Consider the following 6,296-nt stretch of genomic DNA (forward strand, 5'->3'; position numbering starts at 1 on the left):
AAAAAATGTTTTATAAATACAAAATTAGTTTTAATAAATATAAATATTTTTATAAATATGAAATCATCTTTTATAAATCCAAAAATCGAATTTATATACAAAAACGTTTTGTAAAATCGAATTTATATAGAAAAAACGTTTTGTAAATACAAAAATAATAAACAATTTATAAAAAAAGTTCTAAATCAATTTAACACCACCGCACCTTTATTCTACTGCAATTACATTGAGGCTTGACCTTGTGCAGCCAAGCATACACGACACATCGTCCAACACAGCATCACTCTTTGTATGGTCCTGAAATTTAGTTAAGTTCAGCTGAATGAGCCAGAGATGTTTTCAAGATCCACCTTGGAATTGTGAAAAGTGAAAGCAAAGGAACTTACCTGGAAGAATAGCTTGACGTTAGTGTAGAAGAGATCACGCTTAGTGACATGAATGTTCCTGAGGCCAGAGTTGGTGGATAAAATATTATTGTCTATCAAACACAGACGAATAGTGTTTGAAACTTATATGATCAAGCAGATGATGGCAATGCAAACAAACTCTAAAAGATATACTTTCATGCCTAGTCTGGATTTGGGCCCAAAGTGGAAATTGTATGATATGGCTCCAATTTTACTCTAAGCCCAATAGCAAAAGAATCCTTTTGTCGGCATGTTCCGGTTTCGTTAATGACGGTCTAGTTTTTCCTTGTAACAAAAGGATTAGGTCTAAGTTCTGACTATATAAGGAGAGCCTCAACAACAGCAAAGCGTATCCGATTAAGAAGAGAGACTAGAGCAATAAGTTAGATAAAGAGAGATCAAGAGAGATTAGCAATTAATAGAAGTTTTGCTTTGGTTATTATCTTGTGATATTTATTTTGTTCTCGTGAAACACTATTTTTTAAGAGTGAATAAGAGATAAGTTTTGGTACTAAGTTTATTCCAACTTCTATAGCACAAGCTAGGTTAAAATCCTAACAGTTCATCCTTATCTTAGTCAATTTTCTAGCACACCGGATTCAACCCATTAATTTCTCTATCAATTTATTTTCATGATTTTTTCTTTTTGATGTATCTCAGAAAGTCAGTGAGAAAGAGCTACGATATACAACAAGGAATAACAAATATGAATTTTTAAATTTTTCATTTAGAATAAATACATATATTTAAATTTTAGAACAAAAATTAGAAGTGGACCCTTTAAATTTTTTTTTACGGATGAGTTCGGGGAGAAGCATCCGGAATGAGTCTGATTTTCGCTTCAATCTCTTGGGCAATTCACTTCTTTGTGACAGGACTACAGCTCAAGGTTTATGGAGATTACGGAGTTGTCATGGGGTTCTTTACGGTCTCGATGGTGATATGAATTCACATGACTTCACTCACGACTGTCAAACTAGGGGTTATGTTTGGCGGTGGATTTGTGTTGGCAGGAGTCTCTAAAATCATTCAGTGGACAACTCATATGAATGAAACTTTAGACCCAAGTTCATTTCCTTTGAACAAATGAATTGAAGGGAAAAAAACATCTTATGAAAATGATGAGTTCTTCAAACCACTTTGAAGACATGAGTGTATAAAAGTATGAAAGACTGATATTGGCACATTGTTTCTAGTTGAAAAATCTTTGATTTGTTTGATGTGAGGAATATTTGTTTATTCTTATTAGTGATGCAATTTTAGTTCATAAGAACGCTGATGCGAGATTTTGTTCATTGACAATATTATGAATTAATACATATATTTTGATAATCTAGTACATACATAAGTTGAATGAGTATAAAATAAAGACAATTTCATCCCTAACATCAAAGTTTCGTTTAGAATATAAAACCAACCATATGCAATGAAATTTTGAAAATATTTAGAGTAATAAAAAATTGATTTTACTAGTACTTTAAAATTCAAAAACCAATACCAATAAAAAAATTTAAATAAAGTTCTCAAAATTCATTCTAGCAGTAACCATATTAAAATTTTGTTTGGTGAAAAAGTTTCTTCTTCGGAGAAACCGGAAGAAAACAAAAAGTAAATAGAAAACTAATTTTTTTAAAAAAATATATTGATTAAAAGTCTAAAATATTTTAATGTAATCATGTAGAAATAACAAGCTCGAGGAGACGAGAGACGTGACAGTTATGGCGATTGAGAATGTGATTGCTTTCTCTCAATAGGCCAAATTTTAATTCTGATGAAGCCATGATCAGTTTGTTAATGCTTATGAGTTTTGTGTTCTTCTTTCCATACGATAAGAAATTTCTTTACAATGGATTGGAGATTACTTTGTCTTCTTCCAATTTGTTTTTGTAACCTCCGGCATGGCTTCTTTGGCCATGATCAATGTTAACACAATCATTGCCGGCCCTGGCCCAAAGCAGATGAAGCACAGGCTTCCGGCCTCAAATTATATAAGTATACACCGGCCAGACTTTTTCTAAAACTACCTTTAGTCTAGTGGTTAATTGGAAGCATCTATTTCCCTTAGAGTCAAAGGTTCAAAACCACCTTGCAACATATATTTTTCTTCAGCCACATTTTTGGTCCGGGCTTGTGACCTTAAGAATTCTAGGACCGGCTCTGAACACAATCAAAATAAGTGGTGTTGAATTCAAAATCAAGTGGTTGCGAATTCATTTTAACCGCTTTGTTTCGGAAACAATTGCCGTGGAAATCATTATGGTGTGTCATTGTCGGAGATGAACGGAGTTCAAAATCAAATTTGGGATTTGTTCATGGTGATGCAACCGCCAAGGTATTTGTAGATTACATTCAATAATATTATCGGTTTTTCACTGGAGATGCAATTTTTTTTTGTTGTTTGACGATATTTTTATAACTGTTGAAAATTGGCAGTTCCACTTATTATTTATTTGGAGAGAATCACTAAATTGGGTTCTTTATCAAAGAGTATCTATAGATCCTAAGTGTTTCAAAAAAAGATACTAAGTGGAATTTGGCCATTATTATGCAATAAATAAAATTTCGAAAAGAGTTTGGAGTTTCATCGAAAAGATGATAGCCAAATATAAATATCACATTATGATAAAAATAATTGATATTGTCAAGCAAGATGGTCCAGGAGAATGCTTCTTCTAATCATGCGGATAAAAGTAGAAAGTTATGGTTTGTCTTTACCTCAACCTAACCAAAATCACGCAATTTTCTCTATTCGTCAGATAATTTTTTATATAAAAGGTTCTAAAGATTTAAAACATATATATCTAATTATATAAAGTAGTGTTTGCTCTCACATGATGACACCTAGGATTCCAGCTAGGAAAGTCGGTTCTTATAAGCTCAACACGTGTCCCATCCTCTTATAAACGGATCGTTTCATTAAGTCAGGTATATTGGATCTCTTGGTTATCTGCTAGACTTATACGATTATATTATGTGCGTGGGCTTAGAAAGAAACAAAAGTGTGGCCAGTTTTCGCCGTCACCTTCTTCCAGAGTTTAGGGTTCATTGACTCCTCATAAATCTGATTACGGTTCTAACAATGGAGGTACTGAGAGGTCGTGTTAGAGGAGACTTCGTGAGTAATCTATGCGTCGATGTCTGATCGTGTCGTTTGGGTATCGATTCTTCACCACCGAACCGTTACAAGTTGCATTGATTCAACGTCATTAACCATTTCTGACCCACTACAGCCAGGATCTATCATTAAATGAATCTTATCCTTCTTCCATGCGGTGATTCTCCACCTATATAAAGGTAAGGCTTCATCCTTTGAGTATCATCCTCCCAATTCCTAATATCAAAAGAATTTTTTTTCCGGGTATAATGGCTACCTCATCTATCCTACTCTCTGATTTGAAGGATGTATGTTGTTCTTCAATGGTATCGGTGCGGGTCAGGTTTTGGGAAGCAAGAAACGTGGTGAGGAGTACATGCTCCGCCTAGACTCTAATGTTGTCCATTCTTTAAACTCGTGAGTCATGATCATTGTACTTGTAAAACTTAATCCTGCACATGATCTCAAAATTTCCAGCTTTTTCAATCCAAACATTTATTTCACTTTTTGCGAGATAGTTTCAATACTTTTTGTTGATGAGGTTTTCTTCTTTACACGTGTTTCAGGCGATTATACGACGGCAAGCTGGGAAGCTGTGTGTTCTTTTGTAGACGCCGTCAATGGTAGGGTTTCAGAGAGACTGTCGTGAAATATAGTTTTATTGAAAACATGAGAAATATCAAATTAAGGACAATAGTTTAGACACAATGAAAGGTCAATTTCTTTTTTTTTTTTTCTGTGATTATGAATTGATGGGTATTGCTTGAATGTAATTGAGTTTAATATATGTCACATTCAGTCTTTGATTTGTATTTTGGTTCTTATTGGTTCTGTTTCTTCCTTGGCCAGAACAAAGTGATGTAGGTTGCTCTTGGTCGTTCCTCTTCGGATGAAATCCATCATGCCAACTTCAAATCTTCCAAGGTTGTGTTACTCTGCTTCTTACAATTTTTTTTTTGTTTAAAGCTTCTTACAATATTTGTTTTATATTACTTGGTCTTTTACATATTTTTTGGAATATTATTTCATCTGCGTCATGGTGATGATGGACTGCTTATTACTGATATGCCAAAGGAAGAGGTTGAAAGGTATCATCTGTCTCTCGAAGCCTTCTGTTTTTTTCCCGTCTTGCTTTAGTAAAAACAACTGTGTGCTTATTCTACTTATACTGTATCTATCTATCTCCTGGCTAAAAGACATGTCCCAGATACATTTTTTGAACATTTGATTTGAAGTAATTTCAGGTGTTGAAATTTGTAATAGTACTCTAATTATTGTTGGAAATTCAGAGAGAGTAAAAAGATTGAAAAATGATTCGATGCTTTTGTATAAAGGGTTTGACTATTTTTCATATTTTGTCTCAGCTTTCAAGTACTGTAGACAATGCTCATCAAGTCTACTGAGAATTCATTCATATGATCTAAAATAAGAATTGCCATTTCTTGGAGGTCATGGACATGGGCTTCGAAGTCAGGTTTCTTGAGGAAAGACCTGAGACAGTGAGGAGCAGCACAGATGAAGATACCTTCCATCATCTTGATTGTCTGAATCTTTTGAATCCGTTCATCGCATCTGTCCAATAACACACATACACGTGGGTTACCAAACAATCTAATACACTTCCATGTCTCAAAAATGGCTCTTCCAACATTTCTTGATTAAATCACATTTAAAAAAAAAAAAATTAGTAGAGTATCTATCTTGAATTTGGGGTCGTAGCGATTCAACAATCTAGAAGTAAGCAAATGTGAAGCATAGTAGGGATTCAACAATCTTACAGATAGCAGATGGAATCACTACGAGCATATTCGAGGCAAAAGGCATGTTCACAAGGATTCTGTTACTAACAATGAGAAAAAAACAAACGTTTAATCATTCAATTCACAAACAAACAAAGCCTTTAGCCCCTTTTTATTTTATTATTTAAACTGTATTAAAAATAAATAATTATTTTTGACGTTAAGAAACTTCTGGACGAGAGAGAGGGTTCAGTAACAGCTCATCAACTCAATCAATATGCATATTGTTCAGTTTTATCACCACTGTCAATAACACCATGAAATGATATTTATCATCTTTGTGTTTAAAACCTATCATAAGCTGCAGCGGCTAGTATTTGTTTTCATTATTTGATCAATAAAGTCAACTTCTCTTTTTATTCGTTCATTGCTCTACATTTCTTACTTGTTCTTTCTTTTCTTCCTTCACCCCCCAGATCATCTGCCTCTACCACTACAGCGACTTGTCTGTGATGACGGTGGGGACCGAGAACAACCTTAGCACCGTACGCGTTTCTTCTCTCATACGTGAGTTGTATAGCCAACCGAACATATTCTACGTACCAATCTTACATTTTAAGCTTTGCATCCAAGAAAAATATATTCTATTTTAAATTTAAAACTACAAATTTAAAATTCTTCTGGAATATCGTATACTAGATAGACAAGAAAAAAAAATCAGATTCGCCGCTGAATCTTTTACAATAGTCAAATTAATGTATATGATATCATTGTTTTTGTTTTGTTTGTCCAAGTGTGTGATAACTACTAATAGATCGTTTTGTATTTCTATATCCCATGAACCAAAGGTGATGATGATATATCTTTTGATACCAAGATATTTTTATGATGATACACATCTTTATCCATCTTCTATGATAAACCCGCATATTCGGATATACCTAATGCTATCCTATATATACCGGTAAAATTTTGTAACTGATTGAAATAAATCCTTATATCGGATCAGATTTTCACCTGTATATTTCATGGTCATACCTATACAATATATATAAG

The 6,296-nt window shown here is 33.6% G+C and overlaps 1 long non-coding RNA gene across 3 annotated transcripts; it reads left to right on the forward strand.

Annotated features, from left to right (window-relative positions):
* Positions 1–3,394: 3,394 nt before the first annotated feature.
* Positions 3,395–5,110, forward strand: LOC106325868. Of its 3 annotated transcripts, XR_001267076.1 has the most exons (5): positions 3,395–3,701; positions 3,845–3,918; positions 4,068–4,124; positions 4,351–4,589; positions 4,866–5,110. It is a non-coding gene; the product is annotated as an uncharacterized LOC106325868 (long non-coding RNA). The 3 variants fall into 3 exon arrangements; XR_001267075.1 differs by lacking the exon at positions 4,866–5,110 and having other exon boundaries at positions 3,807–3,918; positions 4,351–4,789; XR_001267074.1 differs by lacking the exon at positions 4,866–5,110 and having other exon boundaries at positions 4,351–4,787.
* The last annotated feature ends 1,186 nt before the right edge of the window (positions 5,111–6,296 follow it).

The sequence above is a fragment of the Brassica oleracea genome, chromosome C2, assembly GCF_000695525.1.
Source record: "Brassica oleracea var. oleracea cultivar TO1000 chromosome C2, BOL, whole genome shotgun sequence".
Lineage (NCBI taxonomy): Eukaryota > Viridiplantae > Streptophyta > Magnoliopsida > Brassicales > Brassicaceae > Brassica > Brassica oleracea.